We start from the raw sequence: 24,396 nt of genomic DNA, 5'->3' as shown, positions 1-24,396 counted from the left end.
ATAATACATGGTATGATTAGTTTTATAAGCACATTAAGTTTATATTTTTATAGATTTTATACAGATTTAACTCCCTTATCTAAAAATGTCAGGGAAATCAAATGCTCTTGTTTTTCCTTGATAATTTCTGACTAGCCATACTTATCCAAAATGAAAAACACTATGGCAAGGCAATATTATCCACTACAAATTATCTCAGACTTTATTTTAATCAACAAACCTAATGACCAGTCTTTTTGTACCTGAGACAAAATAGTGAAAAAGAACAACAAAGTTGTAGGAACTACATTACCTAATAGCAACACAATATAAAAACACAATAATTAAACAGTATCCTGTTGATGAATAAACAAATAGAATAAAATACCCTGCAAATGTGTTTAATGGGTGTTTCACAGAGACAATTTAATGTAGACAGTTTGGTCTTCTAAATAAATGGTATTGGAACAATAGGTTATATTCAGGCCAAACAAAAAGGAACTTAAGCACAGATTGTAAATATTTCATAAAAATTAAATCAAAATGTATCATATCACTTAAAAGTAAAATGCATCATAACACTTCTAGAATAGACATATAGGAAATATAGGGGCCCAGGGTGTAGAAATGAGTATTTAGATAAAGCACCCAAAGCATGATCTATGAGAAATGAAAATTTATAAGTTGTTTTCATTCAAATGTAAATTTCTGCTCTATGCAGGACATTGATAAAGGATTGAAGAGAAAATCTACAGATTTGGAAAAAATATTAACAAAACACACCTGTTAAATGATTTACATCCAAATTTACGAAGAAGCTTTAACACCCCAAAATAAGAAAGCAAATGCTGAATTGAAACATGGTCAAAAGATCTGAACAGAATCCTAAGCTAAGAATATATACCCTTCCAAGTAAGCATTCTTTGGGAGCAGCGGAGGGGTGGGGAGTGGGTTATGTGGGAACCTCATAATTTTTAATGTAACATTTTTTGTGATCCATGTATCTTCAAATAATACAACAAAAAATAAACGCTAAAAAAAATTGGGTTAGCCAAGCTCAGTATTTCTTAAGTAGTTTGGGATAATAAGCACAAATCCTGATTTGCCTAGACTTTGTTCATTTATCTGAGCAATGCTGGGATATAGCAAACTCCAGATATAGCTAGAGCATGATATTTTAGGCTGTCAATTCAGGTTTAAATGTGCCTGCATATTTTGAATCATGTGAAGTTGCACTTTCACAATAAAATCCCACTTTATTTTACCAATTCTATCTCCCTAGGTGTCAGTGTCTATGGCAAATGCTATATTTTAAGTATAATAGATACTGCTTTAACAGTGCAATATGTTATTTTCAGTCATATAGATTTTGGCTTTTACAAATAGAAGTCACCCTTTAGTTAAGCTTGTTTTGTTTACCTCAATGAGACCTCAGAATATATTGGCAAAAGCTACATTTTAAACATAAAAATACTGTTTTCCCAGGACTGGTAATTTTCAGTTGTAGCAAGATCTGCTTTAGAAATAGAAACAAGAAACAGCCTGGTGGTTCAAAGGAGAGGCACTGGCATCCAAACACATTCAATCTGGCACCAGCGCTGGTTCTTTCATAGAAAATACTGGTCACTGGGTAGTTTAGCAGAGCTAAGTACTTGTCCGTTTAAATTGGGAATTTCTATGGCTGAGAAATCACATTCACCGCTCTGCCCTAAATTCTAAAACATTTAGGAATCTCAGAAAGGGAAATCAGAATACACTCTGCCTAAACTGTGAACTTGCTGAAACCAAGAAATCACAAGAACTCCAAAAACAAGTGGAGATGCAGCTATTCATCTGAAAGACTCTTACGTAGGGTGCTATATCTTGCAGTCAGAAGAATAGATTATCAGAAAGACTGACAACAGAGCAACACATTAATAAGAAGTCCTAAGAAAAGGTGACCAAAGCTGTCCTGAGTGTCACAGGTTTATGCCAAAGAAATAGCAAAAATTGATAAACCATGCTGCCTGATGCAAATAAAATTCACAAGCGTAAAACACAATGAAATACTATTCTTATAAATAAAGGCAGATGTTAACAATGATCTAAATTAATGTGAAATCACACATTATAAAAATGTATGGGGTGATATTTTATAAATATTATCTTTTTCCAAAAAAATAATAAGGACCTCTCATCTGCTTCTGAGATGGTAGAGACTAACTGGGAAGGAAGGTGATGCTCCATCACCAGATGGTTCTGCTTTTATTAAATCTCGATGAAGGAAAATGCATAGCATGAATTATTTGAATCTGTCTTTTTTATTATTGTTTAAAGGTTTAGACATAGGGATATTTATTCTAGAGAAACAGGGCAAAACTGCTGTTTGTAAGATAAGACTTTCAGATGAAGCATATAAATCTAAATGGTAGCATTATTGCACAGTTTTTGACTATGCTTTGAAAAGTTATGGTTTATGGTTAAGATTAGAATTCTGAGTGAAGTGTTTTTGATGGCCAAATTTAATTTAATCTAAGTATATGGGTGGATACATACTAAAGGTGCAAATTGAAATGTAAATTCTTGAATACTAAAAAACTTGATTAGTGTTACTAAAATGTTGACTCACTGACTTTGGTTTTATGATAAAGGAAATAATTGATTGAATTTTATCCTAGAAATATACTGCTGTTAAATTTCCACTCTCTTTTCCTTGCTTCTATAGAGGAATTTTGTCACAAGTCTTAAATGTTTTGATTCAATGTTGTGGTTTTATTATATGTGGAATTTTTGAAAGTTCAGCTAAAAATACATGCAAATGTGAAAATTCTGTAGTTTCCCTTAATTCTGATTTGTGCTTAAGTTTTTTATTTTAAAATGGTTATAACAATGGCAGTTGCCTCTTTCAGTATTTGTTAGATGTGTGAAGTGGTGATAAATGTCACAATGATGCTTTTATTTTTTAGATTATTGCTATAAGTAGGTTAGTCTTTACCACAAGAGAGTCATTTTTTTCAAATGTGTATTTTTTAATGAATGGCTTTTACAAATACAACATCATGTTACAGGACAACCACCACACCATGGAGCCTAGAGTGATTACAACTGAAAATGGGAGGATTGCATCCAGCATCCATGTGGAATCTGAGCCTCCTCTTGACATAGAGGTGCAATGGACACAACCAATCCAATGTCCACATAGAAGAGGTGGCATTGGATTGGGAAAAGTGGACATGGTGGACAATGGGTATGGGGAAAGGCAGGAAGAGATGAGAGGTGGAGGCATTTTTGGGACATGGAGCTGCCCTGGATGGTGCTTCAGAGGTAATCACCAGACATTGTAAATCCTCACAGGGCCCACTGGATGGAATGGAGGAGAGTATGGGCCATGATGTGGACCATTGTCTATGAGGTACAGAGGTGCCCAAAGATGTACTTACCAAATCCAATTGATGTGTCATGATGATGGGAATGAGTGTCGTTGGGGGGGGGGAGAGGGGGGATGGAGGGGTGGGGTTGAATGGGACCTCACATATATATTTTTAATGTAATATTATTACAAAGTCAATAAAAAAAAAGGAGGGGTGGTACGGGGGATGGAGAGCTTACATTGGAATCCCTCATACATTTTTTCTCTCTTTATTTTTTTTAAATATTACATTAAAAAATATATAAGAGGACCCAATATATCCCCCATGCCCTCACCCCACCCCTCCCACATCAACAACCTCTTTCATCATGACACATTCATTGCATTTGGTGAATACATTTTGAGCACTGCTGCACTACATGGGTAATGGTTTATATGGTAGTTTAAACTCTTCCCCAGTCCACCCAGTGGGCCATGGCAGATTATACAAAGTCCAGCAACTATCCCTGCAGTACCACCCAGGACAACTCCAAGTCCTGAAAATGCCCCCACATCATATCTTCTCTTCCCTCTCCTTACCCTCAGTAGTTACCATGGCCACTTTCTCCACATCAATGCTACAATTTCTTCCATTACTAATCACAATAGTTTCATAGTGGATTATCACTAAGTCCACTATAAACCATACTCTATTCCTCCATCCTGTGGACCCTGGGATGGTTATGTCCACTCCAAATCTGTATCAAGAGGGGACTTAGATTCCACATGGATGATAGATGCAATTCTCCTGCTTGCAGTTGTAGGCACTCCTGGCTCCCTGGTGTGGTGGTTGACCTTCACCTCCCTGTTAGCTGGCCAGGGTAAGTCCAATAAACCAGAGGGTAGGAGTTGCAAGTCTGCTGAAGCTCAGGGCATGGCTGTCACATGGACAGTCCAGAGATTCAGGTCTCCTGAGTATATAACAACCCCAGTGCCAACCACAGGTTCAGAAAAAGTGACAGAAGAAGCTTGTGTAGAAAGGTCACATCTGAGTCCAACTCCCTCACACTCAGGAACACAAACTCCAAAGTCGGGCCAGTTGACATGGGTCTGAACTCCAGAGCCATCTGCCATGACCATAGAACCTGTGGGTCTCTGTAGCCCTCATGAGAACCAGTACCTGGGGTTGTATCTACTTTGGCTGTTTCTGGGACCCTGCCAATGCGTGCATAAGCAATACTCTTCTGATAACCTCCTGACTCTTTTCTGGAGACTCATAGCCATATAAACTCATTCGTCCGCTCTATTTCTCCCTTTTATTCAAGGTCAAAAAGCAGTTTTTAACACCTGATACTTTTGATATAACTTTTCTGTAATCTAAACCAACAAAATTAACAATAATTAGAAATAGAACCTTTTTTAAAATAAAGCCCATTATAATAAAAAAATTTTTAATAATAGACAGTCTTCTTTTTTAAAAAGATTTATTTATTTATTTCTCTTCCCTCCCCCATTGTCTGTTCTCTGTGTCCAGTCACTGTGTGTTCTTCTATGTCCACTTGTATTCTTATCAGGGGGCACTGGAGATCTGTCTCTTTTTGTTGTGTCATCTTGCTGTATCAGCTCTCTGTGTGTCACCACTCCTCAGTGGGCTGTAGTTTTGCATGAGACAGCTCTCCTTGTGCAGGGGCCACTCCTTGCATTGGGGGCACCCTTACACAGGGTCATCCCTGTGTGGGCTGGCACTCCTTGCATGCAGCAACACTGCACATGGGCCAGCTCACCACACGAGCCAGGAAGCCCTGGGTATTGAACCCTGGACCTCCCATATGGTAGGTGGATGCTCTATCTGTTGAGCCACATTCACTTCCTGACAGTCACCTTTTGACTGCTATTTCAAGAAGTTAGTTTTGCCTGTTTTTTAAATATTATTTGCATGGCATTATACAATAACCATTCATTTGTGCCTGGCTTTTTTGCTCCTCATTATGCCCATAAGGAGATTCATTCATTTGTTCCAAATATTAGTAGTTTAAGTTTTTCATGCCTATGTGGTATTCCATTGCATTAACATACCATAATTTATGCATCTGTTCTACTGTAGATAGATATTTGGGTTGTTTTCAGTTTTGGGTGTTATGAATAATTCTGCTTTCAACATTCCCAAACATATCTCTTGGAATACACACACACATACACACACACACACACACAAGTATATATATCCCTTTTCTTGGATATATAACCAGAATGGAAATTCTGAATAAGATAGTATTACTGTACTAAGCTTTAGTAGATTCTATGAGACAGCTTTCCATAGTAGTTGCACGAATTTATTCCCTCATCAGCAATTTATGAGAGTGCCATTCCTTCTATTCCTCACTAGTACTTGGTGTTGTCAAATCTTTTTAAGTCTTGCCATTCCAGTATAAATGATACTGGTGCAAATATACCAGGAAAATGCATAAGTTTGTTATATTTTAAACAGAAGGGATACCTTTAAATGGGAGACATGCTGAAAAGAGTTTTGTTGCTTGTTTGAAAAAACACTTGAGTGCTGAAAATTATATACACTGACACTGTGGTCTATTATATTTTTTTAATTAATTTTTAATGCTACATTAAAAAAATATGAGGTCCCCATACAGCCCCCACCCTTCTCACCCCACTCCTCCCACATCGACATCCTCTTTCATCATCGTGGCATATTAATTGCATTTGGTGAATACATTTTGGAGCACTGCTGTACCGCATGAATAGTGGTTTACATTGTAGTTTACATTCTCCCCAGGCCACCCAGTGGGCCATAGCTGGACCTACCATGTCCAGGAACTATCCCTGTAGTACCACCCAGGACAACTCCAAGTCCTGAAAATGCTCCCACATCATATCTCTTCCTCCCTCTCCCTACCCTTAGCAGCTACCATGGCCACTTTCTCCACATTAATGCTACATTTTCTTCCATTACTAATCACAATAGTTCCAGAATAGAATATCAGTAAGTCCGCTCTAATACATACTCTATTCCTCCATCCTGTGGACCCTGGGATGGTGATGTCAGCTCCACATCTACATCAAGAGGGGGCCCTGGATGGTGCCTCAGAGGTAATCACCGGACATTGTAAATCCTCACAGGGCCCACTGAATGGAATGGAGGAGAGTATGGGCCATGATGTGGACCATTGTCTATGAGGTGCAGAGGTGCCAAAAGATGAACTTACCAAATCCAATGGATGTGTCATGATGATGGGAACGAGTGCTGTTGGGGGGGGGAGAGGGGTGGTGGGGGGGGGTGGGGTTGAATGGGACCTCACATATATATTTTTAATGTAATATTATTACAAAGTCAATAAAAAAATTAAAATTAAAAAAAAAACAGAGGGGGCTTAGATTCCACATGGATGATGGATGCAATTCTCCCGCTTACAGTTGTAGGCACTCCTGGCTCCCTGGTGTGGTGGTCGACCTTCTTCACTTCCCTGTTAGCTGGCTGTAGTAAGTTCATTAAACCAGAGGGTAGGAATTCCAGGTCTGTTGAGGTTCATGCCTGGCTATTACATGGACAGTCCAGAGATTCATCTCCTCTGAGCATACACCAAACCCCAGCACCAACCACAGTTTCGGTAAAAGTAACAGGAGAGGCTTGTGAACAAAGATCACATCTGAGTTCAACTCCATCACACTCAGTAACACAACTCCAAAGCAGGGCCAACTGACATGGCACCAAACTCCATCTGCCATGACCATAGAACCTGTGGGTCTCTGTAGCTCTCAGAAGAACCAATAGCTGGACTTGTATCTACTTTGGCTGTCTCTGGGACCCTGCTGAGGCGTGCATAAGAGTGACCCCTCTAATGACCTCCCAACTCTTTTTTGGAAACTCATAGCCATATAAACTCATTTGCCTTTCCATTTCCCCCTAATGTTTTCATACTATGTGAAGAATTCCCAGAATATAGCACCACAAATGTTAAATTGAATTTACATAACTGTAAAGTAAATTAAATTTGATATTTTTATATTTAAATCATAACTTAAAAATTCAATACAATTTAAAAATCCCACAATAATATATCTTCATCCACTTATTAAAATAGACAAAAACCTAAAATCTTACACCACCAATTGTTATTAGGAATTTGGAGCAATAAAACTTGCATTCAGTGCTAGCGAGAACACAAAATTGTGCAGCCAGAATACACTTTAGCTATTTCTTATACAATTAAACATAGTATTACAGTATGTAGAATTTTTACATATTATTAATGAATTCCAAAATACATATTGAATTGTGTTTGTAAGCTCTATTCCTCTGGGCATATTAGATTGCATTCGATTCAGAGGTTTCACTTTTAATTTATTAAATCAAGATCAGGGGTTTTATTTGACCATGTCATTAGGGCATACTTGATTCAGTCACCAACCCTTTGGTGGGGGTGAAACAGACTCTCACACTGTAGTAAACATATGGTGAAGGAGAAAACAGAGAAGAACACAGAAGAGAAACAGGTCTTCAGACAGGATCTTGTGATCCCCTGAAGAAAAATGAGTCTGATAGTCTGCAGCTGACCTTGTGAAGAGACCAGAGCAGCTGAGACCAGAAAGGAATGAGCCCCATGAAGAGAGAAAGACCTTTTGCCAGTTTACAGCTTACATCAGAAGAAGCTGGAGCCTTGGAGCTTTAAGAAGAGGGAGGAAGGCTGAGCCATTACAGAAAGTGCCTGCCATATTGTATCAACATGTGGCAACAGAATTTGGGTGAGAAAGTACATTTTATGGTACATTGAATTGGACTATTTAGAGTCTGTAACTGATAGCTTGTACCCCAAATAAATACTATTTATAAAAGCCAACAGAGTTCTGGTACTTTGCATGAGCACCCCTTTGGTTGACTAACACACCATACAATCCAGCAATTGTGCTTCTAAGCATAGATATGAAATTTCTAGGCATAGATATGAAAATTTAAGCTCATACAAAAACACACACATGAATGTCTATACCACCTGTATTTGTAGTTTCAAAATCTGAAAGCAATGAAGATGTTCAATAGGATAAAAGTTAAATTCACTGTGCTATATCTATAAAATGGAACATTATTGAGAAAAATGAAATATTCCATCCAGTCATAAAAGGTATTGATGTGTCTTAAATGGTTATTGCTAAATAAAAGAAACCAATTTTAAAATACTGCATATGTTGATATCAATTATATCACTTTCTGGATATGGCAAAACAATCAGACAATAGAATAGTCACTAGTTGCCTGAGTAAAGAGTAAGGTTGAATAGGTGTAGCACAGGGGGCTTTTAGAGCACTGAATTTATCCTGTATTACTGTAATTATAGATACATGTTATTGTACATTTGTTAAAACACAATTGACTTGTCAACACAAAGAATGTACCTTAATTATGCTAATTAAAAATTAATTACAAGGTCAAGGGAATCTCAGATAGAATAAACGTGTTGCAAATCTAATTTTATAAAAAATGTATAAGTTGCCCTGACAGGAGGGGTTGAAGGCAAAGGTGCTGGAGAGTAGTACTGGATATGAATAGAGCCTGTAAAATTAAGTCAAAAGAAATTGGGTATAAGTACAGTATTCTAGTTGATAAAATACCATTTCACCATGTATGGATTGACAATCCTGAAATTGTCCACTAGAATCAAGAAATCCACAGATACATGGCAGTTAAAGTAATATTTTTCTCACTGTGAAGTGAGAGCTTACAGATAAGCAAGGGGAGGAGGCTAGAAAGTTCTATGTGATAATGGTTTAGAGTTAGACAAATCAGTACGAATTCATGTGTAGGTGAATAAATATACAGAAGATTGTATGTACACATATTTCTAGATATGGGCATGCACACATCTTAGTATATACACATATATTTCCTTACACTCTCTGCAGAGAGGCCCCCGAGGCTGCAGTAACAATGAGCAGAGATAATGCCCAGGCTCTAGGTTTTAAAACCATTCTCCAATAAATGTCTTCTTAGAGAAATTGCTCTTCCTAGGAAAGAAATATGCAAGAAGGACCTGGAATATTTTGTAGTACCAAAAAGTAAATAGGTGTAAAATAAACCCCTCAATGATGGGGTTATATTAAAGAGCAATAGGGTGCACTGGAAAGAGCTACCATGGCTGAAAAGTAGAACACATTGAAAATAAACAAAAGTAGTATCATATCACACCCCAAAGTTTGAAATAAATGTCAGGAGTCAATCCTGTTAGAATTGAGCCAACTTCCCTCGAGAGTCTGTAGGACTTGGGTGGTCTTTGCCATGTTTACTACCTTTCGGCTCCCAGCTCTGAACCCTTCAACTAAGGCCCTATGGAAAGTTTCTAATCAGTTGGGCCTGGTCATGTCATTGGGATCCCATTGGGGGTCCTTGTCTGGGAACTGTGTGTGGGCATATTGATCACCGTCCAGGCTTCTCCCAGACGGGTGCTCTTTGAGCCAGGTGGAAGCTCCTTTTGTGACTCACATTCTCTCATTGAAGTTGAGTAAGGTCATGAGGAGCTGTTCACAGTCAGCCCAGGTGGGTCTGTGGGTTTGAATGATGGACTGGAAGAGGTCCATCATGACTAAAGGCTTCTCCGAGTATGGTGGGGTGTGACTTTTCCAGATAAAGAGGTCATGGTAGTGAAGGGTTGGTAAACGAACATTTAGTTTTCTCCTTGTATATGGCCGTGGGCATCATAATAAATTGGAGCCCAGGCTTCAGAGAGAGGTAGCTGCAGGGTGGCCCTTCTCCCTGCTCCACCTGTCCCTGGGGCTCCCCATGGTCTGAATTGTCATCTTTCAGGGACTCCTTCCTGAGTGATGGCCAGCACTATGCTGCCAGTGGTGAAGATTGGTGGAGACAGCCATTGCAGAGGTGCAGAGGCTGCACTGTTTGGAGAAAGTGGCTGTGGGAGTGGCTGTGGGAGTGGCTGGGCCATGTTGCTTGGAGAAATTGCCTGCAGAACATCCTGTGGGAGCGGCTGCTGCAGCAGCTGCGCTGTGTTGCTTGGAGAAAGCAGCTGCGAAACCAGCTGTGGAAACAGCTACAGGAGCAGCTGGCTCCTGTTTCTTGGAGAAAACGGCCGTGGAACTGAACTGGCTGTGGAAAGGACTGTGGGGGTGGCTGCAGGAAGCTGGGCTGTGTTGCTTGGAGAAAGCAGCTGCAGAATCGGCTGTGGGAATGGCTGTGGGAGTGGCTGCAGGAATGGCTGCGAGCAAGTGCTGCTCAGGGAGGACGGTGGGTGTGGGGGCAGTGAGGTCACGCTGTTCAGGAAGGATGGCAGTGGAGACAGCTGTCAGGGTAGCGAGGTCATGCTGCCCAGGGAGGATGGCAATGGAGATGGCTGTGGGGGCAACGAGGTCGCATTGCTTGGGAAACTTGGCTCATCCCCACTCCTTGGCACTGGCACTGTAGGAACAATCACATAAGGCGGTGGGAGATCATCTTCATCTGGCCCCTCTAGAATGGGTGGGTTGGCACTAGATTTGGGGCTTACTTTCTCTGGACCCTTTGCAAGGCACCTGTTTGGCCTGGTTCCTGAGACAGCACCTGTGGGCTTTTGTATCAGGCAAATCCTGGCTTCCTTAGCTGTACATTTCCTTAACCAGGGTGAACTTTGACTCGCAGTCTCCTGCCAGGCATCAATGTAGGGGAACTGGTCAGGGCACCCTGGTTTTCTGGTTAACATCTCATGGACTTTATGGATGATCCGGAGTCAAAAGTGCCCTCCTGGGGCCAGCCCATGCCAAAAGTCACCCATTCTAGTTCACAAAGCATTCTAACATTTCCTTGCTGGAACTTTATGCCACATACATCTTCGTGGAAAGCTCGGGGAAAGGTTTTCCAGCATACAACTTAATGATGTCCTACTTCGTGTGCTTCCCATGTTTCCTCTGTGTGTTGACACTGCACAACACTCAGGCTTTTGTTTCATCCATCTCCAGCTGTGTCCCCCGTGGGAACACACGGCGCCTCTTAGCCTAAGCAGGTCAGTATAAGCTCGGGACTCACAAGAGGGTCTTTTTTCAGGGAGCTGCCCCAGACACTCCTTGACCAGAGTGGTTACCACAGAACTGTGGATCTTTTCATGTACTTTTTGGCCATTTGTATTTCTTTCTTAGAGACATAGACAAAGAATACTCAAAACTAAACCATATATATTCTCCTGTTTCTAGCCTTGATGGAGAATTAACAATAAATCATAACTCATGAATCTATTTTCCCGGTTAATCATAAGCATGTCTAACCTAGTACAGCTCATGATTAAATGTCTCATTGTGTGTTTGCAGCAGGCTATGTTCTGAATGTCACAGTTGCTTTCAGTGGGGAGAAAAATGAAGGAAGGAAGCTTCTTCTTTGACCATGAAAGAAAACCTCAACCATAAGAATACAAACATTCTAATTTTAGAAATGGCTAAGTGATCCTAATAGTACCTTTTTTAAAAATATATATAGATGGGAAATAATATATGAAAAAAAGTTTTATGTATTAGCCATGAGGGAAATGTAAATTAGAACCTCGTGAGATACCACTACCACTAGTTTGAAAAAAATGAGAATATCACATAGTGGCATGAATGCAGAATAACAGGAACTCATATGTTTTACTCATATGAATACCAAACAAAACAAAACAGCCACTTTGGAACATAATATCAGTTTCTTCTAAAGTAAATCATACACTTAACAAATAGTCCTTTAGCCCCACTTATACACATTTACTCAAGAGAATGGAAAATATTTCCACATACAATCTTGTACACAAATATTTGAGCAGCTGTTTTCTTGGTCACAAAAACTCAAAAAAAATAAAAATGATCATCAAGAGGTGGAAAAAGAGGGGAATGAGGAGAAAGGGCAGACTGGTAAGTGTAATTGGGGGTGTGAGTGGCCCCTCTCATCCCAGAGAAAAAAAGACAGAGGTAATTGACTCCTAACACTAAAGACTCTGAGGCCCTCCTCTATTTACCTACAAAAGGTGGGAAACAGATCTCTGCAGAGCTGGCTGACAGACAAGGCAGATTCCCACCAACAATTCATAAGGCCAGGTTTTTACATAAAAAGATGGAGATGATGCTATGGACAGAAATTTTCTTTGAGCCTTGAGACAGAAGATACACTGAGTATATCTCCAGCCTTGGGGAGGCCCCTTTGACACAGTCATGGAACATTTTTTGTGAGGAAATGCCTCTGCCCATGTTACCAGGCAGCCTGGATCAACCAAGGCTCCTACTGCCAGCAAGCCTTGGGCCAGGTGAGCTATCAGCAGGAGGGAGGGTCACACATCAGTCACAGATCAAACCCAGGCACCCATTCTACATGGGTTCCACCTACCCCTTTACAGAAGGGTCCCTGCCTCCTCCTCCTGTATAAAAAGCCCAGTCCCCTGCCCCTTGAGGAATTGTGACTATTGGAACAATTCTTATCCGACAGCAGTGATTAGTAGTCACTTCTATTGCTCTTACTTCCCATAGTATTGTTATTGATGTCTTAACACCTTGCCTGGAATAAACAGAAACCCTGACAATTGCATACATAAGATCACGGATGGTTCCCATTTGCCCTTCCCCAAGATCTAGGGATCAGCGGTCTCTGTGTTCTCAGGTCAAGATTGGCATCAGCCCCATATAGTGGCCATTGGCTGGCCATCCTATGGTCTTCCCCTACCAACCTACTTCCACAGGCCTCCCCAGGATTTTCTCAGCCAAAGCCAGATCCCAAAGCAGAGATATATGAAGGGCAGTCCCAGGATAAAGGTCTCATCCCCAAATGTGTCACCACCATGGGGACTTTGCCTAAATCACCCATTGAATTTCAATTGTGACATTTTCTGGTTCTTAGTAACTTAACTTGGATTTTGTCTAGGTTCTTGACTATGCTGTAGAAATTAATTTCAAAAGCACATTGGGTGAATTAGGCCAGTAATATATTAAGATAAGGAGGGAAGAGAAATGGGAGAAAGTAACAGATCATGGGTCCCAGGTAGCAAGGAAGGGGCTGAAAATTGATAAAGAGGGCTGGATTATAGAATACAATTCCCCATTATAGATTATAAATGACAAGGTTTTACTTGCATGGCAACCATGGCAAAGGAAAAATGGCAAGAGCAAGGCACAGAAGGGAGGAACAGGCACGCACACGGGCACTGGGACAGGTACTAGTACATGGCAAAGACATGAGGGCAAGAGAGCTTGATTCTTATTTTTTAACCATTAATTATTCTACCCTTTTGCAAATGGCAGGGGAGGAGTTCCAGCTGTTTGCTGTTTTGATTGATTACCCCACCCATCATCCCCTAGGAGGGCCCAAATATGAAGTCCTTGGGCAATATCCTGAGCTTCTCCTGGCTTCTGCAGGAAATCTTGTTCTGAATGGCAGAATCTTGTGGGGATCTTCCAGCAGCCATCTTGGGGTTATTGATGTCCATGTGGACTCTTTGTCAGGTTCCAAATCCACCTATCGATTCCCTATCTTACTAGCCTCCCTTCAGTAGGTCTTTGTAAGTTTGTTCAGAATTGAAGCCCTGGTAGACTCCCGTTTTTGCAGAAGGGAATTAGCCAGTTATGAGATGTACCTGGAAGTGTGTGTTCCATGCCTTGGGAAAGATGGATACCTGAGGAGGCAGGTGTCCTTTCCTGTGGCATTCAGCTTAAGAATTAACTTACCTTTAGAGACCAGTCCTCACACTGTTATTCCACAGGAAGCTTCTGAACTTAGATGGAAGGATGTCACCTGTCACAGGAATTTAGTGCAGGTTCCCAGAGGTGGCATTACTGAAGTTCTGTTAGTTATCTGAGAATAATTTCCTATAGATGGCTTCAGGCTTGGTTGATCACTTAAGATGCAACCCTAGGGAAGCAGCTGTGGCTCAAGCAATTGAGCTCTCATTTACCATATGTAGGACTCAGGTTCAATTCCTGGAACCTCCTGTTAAAAAATAAAGGCATCCCAGATCTGTGCAGTGAGGTGCAGCCCCTGCCCCCACATGCAAAATGAAGCATCAAAAAGAGGATGGTGCAACCAGATAGGAAAAAAAAGATACAATTGTGGGAGTGCGAGCCACCGTTTGTAAGCCGGCGCGGCAGCAGGCGTGTGCACAGCCTGAAGCCGCAGTTCAGGGTGGCTGGAACGGGCAACCACGCCCTCAGCCTGGTACGGGCAAAGCGCCCTCAGCCTACCCGGGCAAGGTATATCAGTAACGAGCGCCTCCCGCTATCTCCCGCCTAGCCTAACATCCGGTCAGCTCTCACTTCCTCTTTCCCCTCCCCTATTCCAAACCTCTGCTTGCAACCGCTTACAACCACCTATCAGGAAGCAGTACCTGCCCGCACCTATCAAATCTCTCCACGTAGTCCCTAACCCTATAAAAACCATATCCCCTCCCACAATAAACCAGACTTGTGCCATCAGCCTGTCTCCGCAGTTTCTTCGTGAATCTCGCGTGCCCTCCACACCTCGGAGCCACCGAGAGAAGCCGCAGAGGCCTCCAGCGGCTCCTCTCCACCCGCCGGCATAATCCCTTACCTTTGCTCCAAAACCCATAGCAGATTTCAATCACTTCTTTCAAATGCAGACATTCTGAAAGCTAGGAGCATCAGTGTAAATGGAGTATGGGATATAGCCACAGGCTTCTTTCAACTATTCCCCCCTCAGGTGGCAGGTTAAAAATTAGAGGGCCTCTGGGAAACTCTCCAGTCTGGGGCAAATCCCATTCCTCACTTTTCCTAGCCCTATTAGAGAATCACTGGCATGGAGGCAGACATTTAGCTTCTACCCAGATGAACTTTCTAGATCTCTATGGACATTTCCTAAAAGGACACAGCAGAGAGTTGATGGGCATAAGAGAGGGAGGGCTCTGAGAGGGTGGGGACTCCATGAAGGGAGCCAAGCACCTGGGGGGAGGAGGGTGATGTGAAGTGGTGGCCCAGTGTAACATCACATATGTCCAATCAAGATGTCCCCGGTGCTACAATCAGAGCCTGGGCATGACAGCTGGAGCTGGGATAAAATATGGACAGAAGGGTCTAGGTGAAGGGAAGATGCTTTCTGGCACCTGTTCCTCCTTCTTGACTCCCCATGACATGTTTCCCACTTGGGACGTACCTCCTGTCCAAATCTGGGGCCAGGATCCAGGTATCTGCTCCCCTTCCACAGCTCCCCTCTCTACCCTTGGGGCAGCTAAAGAAAATATAGTGGAACACCAGGTGAAGCCCCTTTTGGGGTCAGAAAGGAAATTCCACAATTCACATGCTCAGGGAACAGAGGAAGCACTTTAGCAAGATGTGCAACTGTGGGGAATTTAAATGGAGGATTTTTTTTTTAATTTTTTTTGTTTAGTTTTTTTTTTTGAAATTTTTTAATTGATTTTGTAAAAACATTAGATTAAAAAAACAATATGAGGTCCCATTCAACCCTACCACACCCACCCCACTACTCCCCCGGCCCCCCCCTGCCCAGCAACACTCACTCCCATCATCATGATACATCCATTGCATTTGGTAAGTACATCTCTGGGCATCTCTGCACCTCATGGTCAAAGGTCCACATCATGGCCCATACTCTCCCACATTCCATCCAGTAGGCCCTGGAAGGATTTACAATGTCCGGTGATTGCCCCTGCAGCACCATCCAGGGCAACTCTAAGTCCCAAAGGCGCCTCTACATCTCATCTCTTCCTTCCATTCCCCATACCCATATTAGCCACCATGTCCACTTTTCCCACTCCACTCCAATGCCACCTTTTCTCTGTGGACCTTGGATTGGTTATGTCCATGGCATCTCTATGTCAAGAGAAGGCTCAGATTCCACATGGTTACTGGATGCAATCCTCCTGCTTTCAGTTGTTGGCACTCTAGGCTCCATGGTGTGGTGGTTGTCCTTCTTCAACTCCATCTTAGCTGAGTGAGGTGAGTCCAATAAATCAGATTGTAGGACCTGAAGTCTGTTGAGGCTCAGGGCTTGGCTATCATATTGTCAGTCCAGAGATTCAAATCCCCTAAATATATCTTAAACCGCAACACCAACTACAATTCCAGTAAAGTAGCATGAAAGTCTAATGAAAAGAGATTCCATCTGAATCCAGTTTCATCATGCAGAAACACCAGCTCCAAAGAAGGGCCATGTGACATGGCAGTGAACCCCATCTGCCATGACCATAGAGCCCGTGGGTCTCTTTAGCCCTCAAAGGAACCAATACCTGGGGTTGTGTCTACTTCGTCTGTCTCTTAGATTCTGCTCAGTTGTGCATAAGGGCAATCCTTCTGACAGCCTCCAGACTCTTTTTTAGAGACTCATAGTCATATAAACTCATTTCTCCTTTCCATTTCCCCCTTACATTAGGTCAAACAGCATTTTAAAGTCATGTTATTATATGTAGACAGGGATATTCTGCTATATCTGCATTGAACCTTCAATTCAAGGTAATTTTCCAGGTGCATCATCAGTTGGTACTTGATAGTGATCCCTTGGTGCTAGGGAGGATCATCACTGGGTGTCATGTCCCACGCTGGGGGGAAGACATTGCATTTACATGTTGAGTTTATTTTGTTGTTGACCCAGAAGACATAACCATCAGATGGCAGTGACAATCTATTCATCGGGCATGGTGTTGACTGTTTGGTAAGATGGACCCCCTAAAGAAAAGCTTCCAAAGGCCACAGGTGGGAAGGAGTCCGCTGAAGGGGAAGCAGGGCAAGGAGTGCCAAGGCAGCTTGGGACCATATAAACATCCCTGCCTACCTACAAATTGAGAGCCTATGTTGAGCTAGTTTCCTGGGGTATGCAAAGCCAGTTAATGCTAAATGGCTGAAAAATGTTTATTGGGCTAATTTTAAGACATTGCAAAGTGTAATTATTTGAGTTTAGCTGCACCCCAAAGATCTCAAAATAAATTTTTCTTCACAGGTATTTTCTCAAGAGGATTTTCTGCAAAAGTGACAGCTAGGCAAGCCAGTCTTGAGAGTTTTAAAGCTACTATATCTGAACTGACTCATCAGCATTCCCAACACTGCTAAGCCCCTCCCACAAATGATTTGTCCCTGACCCTGTGCTGAGGGCTTTCAATGTGGAGGGATTCCTAGGGAAGCCTCCTCCTAGGGATGCATCCCCAAGGGCTGCTGCACAGGATGACAATCATCATAAGAGTTAAACACACCATTTTGAAGGTCTTTCATTTCTTGGTACTGTAAGGGTAAGGCCACATTGGGAAAATAGGAAAAGAACTACATTAGGAAATAGGAATTGCAAGTGCATTCAGATAAATAAATAACTTAGGCTGTTTCCAAGGAGAGTGCCAATAAATAACTTAAGGCTGTCTCCAAGGAGAGTGCCAATAAATAACTTAGGGCTGTCCCCAAGAAAAGGGCCAATAAATAACATGGGACTGCTCACAAGAAAGGGCTTTGAAAAAAGAAAAAAATAGATATACTCTCTTCAGTTAACCACAGTGTTCCGCTTCTGTGCCACGCTTGCTTGTTAGTAACCACTCCCCCCCCCCCGCCCTCCTGAAAGGCTATAAAAACACCTCTTCCCTTAATTCGGGGCTGCTCTCTCCTCCACGTAGGATGAGACAGTCACTGCATGGCTACTGAAGCTCTCACTTGGAACCTTATTCAAAGTCTGAGTCTGGTCAGTATCACTAATCTATAACAGTAGATAGATTTTGTTTATTAAGAGACAATTCTAGCCCAAGTAATGCCATTTATAATGATTCTTTTTTTAAAAGTCAACTGACTTTCTTAAAGTAAACTCTCGTGGGGACTCCTAAATCAAGGCAAAGTCCCACCTGGGTCTCTTATGACCACTTTCTGTCCTGGTCTACAGATCACAACCCTGTTTCCTACTTCAGGCAGTTGCCGAAATAAGGCTGACTATAGGACTTGGGGCCAGTGAGGCCAAACTAACTGTGGCTATATTTACCTACAGACACATTCACACCAATATTAATGTCTACCTATTTAGATATGTCTATGCATATTCACTTAAAAGTACACCATATACCCTCTCTATCACTCTGTTTACAGGTGCTTTAACACAATTGTACATGATTTTTATTTGCATGGAAACATGACAATTTAAGACAACTCCTTTCCCACTCCCTGTCCTTTTTATATATTCCCTAACCCTCCCATTCCTCCATAAGCTCAGGACAAATGCTGTTTTTGGTCAGCAGAATCCTGCTCATTCTCTGCCTTTCCCCACCAGCCATCCCCTGAGTGGTCACCTTCTCTGAGTCCTGTTCCTCCTGGGCCCGAGACCCACAGATACACAGCCCCCCTTTCAAAGCTCTGATCCTGTGGGCAGAAGATGCAGATTAATGCCACGTGGTGGTCCAGGGTCATGGCAGGCCTAGGCATCCCTGTTAGTCCTGATGATGATTTCAAAGTAGAAATCCTAAGTACTTACAGATGCTTTTGGTTCTTGGTATGTATTTTATTTAAAGGAATTCTATGAACAGGAGAGCCAGTTAGGAGAGTTTGGTATATAAATGAAATAACGAACTGGTGTTATATTATTCATGGAAAAATAAAACAATAGAGGAATTTCTGTGACTGAATCTGCCAGGTAAGTGGCTTTGAATTTTTGTGATGTGGTGGGTTTTTTTGAGGTTCCAGGGCCAGGGATTGAACTTGGGACCTTTTAAGTGAGAAACCATTACTTAACCCCTGCGTTCATTTTTTTTTTCATTTGTTTCCTTGGTGTTTCTTTTTTGTTCTGTTTTTCAGAAGGCACCAGGAACCAAACCCAGGATCTCCCATATGGGAGGCAGGCACTCAATACATGAGCCACAGCCACTCTCCTGAACTGTTTTTACTTAGCAATAACCCCCTGATTCTTTTAATTGTTCATAGTAATTGGGAGAATAATAAAAGAACAATAAATCCCTTACTCTGTTAATGTCTTATTTATGCCTATTCATTTTTGGATTTCAGTTAGTGGTCAAGAGTCAAAACAGTTTTGAAATAATTTTTTTTTTTAAGATTTATTTATTTATTTAATTTCCCCCCCTCCCCTGGTTGTCTGTTCTTGGTGTCTATTTGCTGCATCTTGTTTCTTTGTCCGCTTCTGTTGTCGTCAGCGGCACGGGAAGTGTGGGTGGTGCCATTCCTGGGCAGGCTGCTCTTTCTTTTCACGCTGGGCGGCTTTTCCTCACGGGCGCACTCCTTGCGCGTGGGGCTCCCCCACGTGCGGGACACCCTTGCGTGGCACGGCACTCCTTGCGCGCATCAGCGCTGCGCATGGCCAGCTCCACACGGGTCAAGGAGGCCCGGGGTTTGAACCGCGAACCTCCCATATGGTAGACGGATGCCCTAACCACTGGGCCAAAGTCCGTTTCCCTGAAATAATTTTTAAACAAAGAAATATCTGTGATTAAAATACTATTTTCCTTTTCTTAATAACGATTCCCAAAGATGATCATGAATTTAATTCTAGACATTGTTTGCATACCCTGGTTTATTCAAGGATAGATTAGGTAAAAGATAGTGAATCAACAAAACTCCCTCAGGCTCTATTCCAATTCTACAATTGACATGTGTGTCCTAGGCCCTCATTTAGGGATGGGGACACTGAAGCCATGTGAAGGAAATGGACAGAACAAGTCCCATAAACCTGAAGAGGCAAGGAAGAACCAGGGTCAGCACTGGGCTCTCTTTCATATTCAGGACCCCTACTCCGGCTGACCTTTTGTGCTTTGTCTGTAGGGAATGGGGTGGGTTCCCTCTCTCTGAAGCTATGTGTGATAGTTTGAAGATGTTGCCTGCAAACCAAGGTGGGGTGCAGAGAGGAATGGGGTGACCCTGAATTTCTGAGGTCCAGACCTCAACATGTGTTCTTTACCCTTAAACATGGCTACTGCTTACTGTGGTCTCATCAGCCCTGGTCCCACTGCTCAATGTCTGGTGGCCTTGGTCAGACCCAAGGGAGGAGAAGCAGATTCCCTGTTTGCTATGCAACCAGAAAATGACTCAAATTTAGAGGGCAAGGGTTGGGGGTCTTGAATGAGAAGAGCCACTTCTCATCTGGCCTGAGGGTTCTGGCTCCAGGCAAAAATCAGGGAATCCCAGTAGAAAGCTGTGCCCTACAGAGTTAGATGGTATGTGGGGGAAAAGGGTAAGTATCATTCCCAGGTTTCTGCTTTTAAAATAGTTGAATAAACTGAGAAAATTGATTCACTTGTGAAAAGTACTTGAAATCATTATGTAAACTGCGATATGATAAAATTCTATAAGCAATTGCAATTCATTCACCAACAAGGTGACAAATCCTATCAAATAGCAGTGACATATCCTTCACCCTGTCTACCTGCTGGGTCTGGCATTCCTGCACAAAGGTCCTTTCACACAGACCCATCCTTTCCTTCACCAGCACTCTTCCCACCTTCTCTTCCTTCCTATATTAACTTATTTTCTTCTGAAATTAATAAAGCCTTTCTATAAAGAATTCAATCATGAAAACAAAAAAATAGAGAGGGGCAATATGGTGACAGATTAAATGCACCTACATCATCTCTACTAAATAAAACAACTGAGTGCAGCAAAATCCTTCCTGACTGAGCTGTTTTGGGAACCCAAAAAGCAGGAAGCTTAAGGGCATCCATCTGCAGAGAGCATAACAAAAAACATGATTGTGCAAAGTCAAACCATGTGTTTCTGATGCTTCAGGCAGGAGCTATTGATCCCCTCCCTCAGGGCAGGAAGCCACAGCATTCCCTTACCCTTGCCAGTCAGTCAGCTAGAAGAGACAAATTCTGAGAGTAGGAGGGTTCTGGTGAAAGGTGGAGACTGATCCCCTGTTCTATGGTCTGGACCCCCCTTTTTTTAGCTTTGAGAAGCATACCAGCTGGCCTGTGGAGAAACCAGGAAGAAGGGAGAGGTAAATCTGCTGAGGCAGTCTGATTTAACTAGCCTCCCTGGGATAGGGAAAATTGGTCTGGGAAAAGGTGGAGCTAGGCAATTAATTAGTCCTGTGCAACTCATCTAAGGGAGGGGGACAGTAGAAAGTGCTTAATAAGCTTCCAAGAGAATATTTAGGGTTCCCAGCAAGGTGTGGGTGCTCTCTTTCAAAGAGACTGAGAAACATTTTTTTTTTCCTGTGGTGAGATAAGTCAACAGGGTCCCATTTGAATTTCAGAAGGGAACTCTCACACCGGCTTTTGCTTAATGCTACTCTGGGAGAGAAAGTAGTTAGAAAAAAAAGGTGGACAAGGACAGATTCCTAATTTGCAATTTATCCAATTCCAAAGAGTCAATCCTTCCCCAATATTGAAGAGCTAATCAGCCCAGCAGGAAAGTTTGTCTCAATGTAGGAGTTTCAGTCTTGAATATAAAAGGTCTATATTTCAATTCCTGGCTCCTCTTAGAGTAGCGACTCAACGGGATATGAAACATCTAGCTGATACTTTAGGACAGGGAAAGCATGGAAAGTAGCCTTGTATTAGCTTCCCTTGGGTCTCTTAATTTCCTAGAAAGTTACTTTTGTTATATAATTTAATTTAGTATACTCACTAAAACTCACTTCAAAATCTGCAGTGAGAAAACTGCAGAGTAATTGATTGATAAACACCTGTAGACTGACAAGCTCCACAGAGGCTTAAGAGGGAAGTCTGTTTGTTCTTAGTGTTTGCTTGTGGGTTTGTCTGGTTTTTATTTTTCTTACCTTTCCTTTTTATCCATCCCCTTTTAAAATTCAATGCTGCCAGCTTGTTTCTTGATTGCTGTGTTTCTACTTCCTTGATTCTCTTATTTCTGTGTGTACTTATTTTGGCAATCAATGCTGTCTCTTTTGCCTCCTGCACCTTTCTAACTTCCCCCTTCTGTTGTTCTTACATTCCAATTTCCTTGTTTATTCCCCAATTTTTCTGACTTTATATTTCTAACTGTTCTGTTTTTATCCTTTATTAACTTTCTATTTTTATCCTTTCTTTTCTCTTTCCCTCTCTCTTCATCACACTGACCTGTTAATTCACACTATATTCTTTTTGATATTCAGTTTCCCATTTCCTTGTAGGTGCACCACTTTTTTATTCCTGTATTTCTACACTGTTACATGAGTTTAATATTCAATCTCTTAGGTCTTATATGATTCTTCTACTAACATTTACTATCAATATTACTATTAAATTTTTTCTTTTCTTTTTTCATTTCTTTTGCTTCCCCTGGATGTAATCTTTTTCATTCAAGGGAACTTAGACAACAACAAGGAAATAGAATAAGAACAAAGTGTAAAATAGAAAACTTAATACACACACAAAAACAGCAACTAAATAAAACCTGAGACTACATGGAGGAGATAAACAACTGAAGAAACCCATCAAGATAAAATGATGAGTAGAGAGCAGCAAAAAATTACAAAACATACCAATAATCAGGAAGTCATGGCCCACACCAATGAACAAACTTAAAACCAGGAAGAGAAGCAGAACATTGAACAACTAAACAAAGATGTCCAAACTAATATCATGGATCAGTATAAAGTAGTGAAAGAAGAGATTAAAAATATTAAGAAAACACTTGCAGAGCATACTGAAGAAATTGTAAACATACAGAAAAAGATAACAGATTTGTTGGTAATGAATGGCATAATCCAAGAAATAAAAAAAAAATAACACTCTAAGCAAATAACAGCAGAATGGAATAGGTAGAGTAAAGAATTATTGAGGTGGAAAATAATGCATCTGAAATCAAAGAAAGAGTAGAATTATTAGATAAAAATATAGAAGAAATCCAATAGAAACTTAGGGATCTGAATGACAACACAAAATGCACAAACATCCCAGGAGGAGAAGATAAGGGAAAGGGGAGAGAAGGTTTTTTGGAGGAAATAATGGCTGAAAACTTCCCAACCTACTGAGGGAGATGGATGGTTAATGCCCAGGAATCACAGCACAACCCAAACAGTATAAATCTCAAAAGACCTACTCCAAAACATACTTGTGAAATTATCCGATGCTCAAGAAAAAGAGATTATATTGAAAACAGCAAAAGAAAAGAGAACCATTGAACACAAGAGAAGCTCAATAAGATTAAGTGCTGATTTTTCATCTGAAAACATGGAGGCAAGAAGACAGTGGTATGGCATAGTCAAGATACTAAAACAAAAAAGTTTCCAGCCAAGAATACTCTATTGAGTAGAACAGGCATTCAAAATTGATGGAGAGCTCAAAATATTCACAGATAAACAGAAACAAACAGAGTATGCCAATAATAAATGTGTTGTTCAAGAAATACTAAGGGGAATTCTGTAGCTTGAAAGAAAAAAACTGAAGTCGGAGTTGAAAGACAGTTTAAGACCAACAAAAAAGACAAAAAAGTAATAAAAACAACATATGACACACAAATTCAAAGAAAATAGGGCTAATGTAAGTAATTTCTTGTGAGTAATAACACTGAATGTTAATGGATTAAAATCACCTGTCAAGAGACACAAATTAGCAGAATGGATAAGGAAATGTGACCCATCTATATGCTGTCTATATGAAATTCACCATAAACCCAGTGATTCAAGAAGGTTGAAAGTGAATAGCTGAAAAATAATTTTACAAGCAAACAATAACCAAAAAAGGTAAATAGCTATACTAATATAAGAAAAAAAAGACTTTTAAAAGAAAACTATTGTGAGAGACAAAAATAGGCACTACTTATTAGTAAAATGGTAATCTATCAAGAAAGAACAATCTTTATGTTCTTTTTATGCACCTAATCAGAGTGCCTCATGATACATGAGGCAAACACTGGATAAACTAAATGGAGGAATAGATGACTCCACAATTACAGTGGGAGACTTTAATATACCATTATCATCACTGGACAGAACATCTTGACAGAGAATCAATAAAGAAACAAAGATTTGAATAATATATTAGAGGATCTGAACCTAATAGAAATATGCAGAACACTACAACAAAATACAGCATAAATGCATTCTTCTCAAGTGCATATGGATCATTCTCCAAGATAGACCACAGGCTAGGCCACAGAGAAAGTCTCAATGAATTCAGAAAGATTGGAATCATACAAAATAATTTCTCTAACCACAGTGGGATGAAACTGAAAGTCTACAAGGGCTCGAGAACCAGATTTGT

General features: G+C 41.1%; 1 pseudogene; it reads right to left on the bottom strand.

Annotated features, from left to right (window-relative positions):
• Window positions 1-24,396, bottom strand: part of LOC139438499 (olfactory receptor 1571-like) — a 46,058-nt pseudogene that overhangs the window by 1,026 nt on the left and 20,636 nt on the right.

This window comes from Dasypus novemcinctus, unplaced genomic scaffold (assembly GCF_030445035.2).
Source record: "Dasypus novemcinctus isolate mDasNov1 unplaced genomic scaffold, mDasNov1.1.hap2 scaffold_108, whole genome shotgun sequence".
Lineage (NCBI taxonomy): Eukaryota > Metazoa > Chordata > Mammalia > Cingulata > Dasypodidae > Dasypus > Dasypus novemcinctus.
Note: the sequence above shows the minus strand (reverse complement) of the source record. Positions and strands in the feature narration are given on the sequence as shown.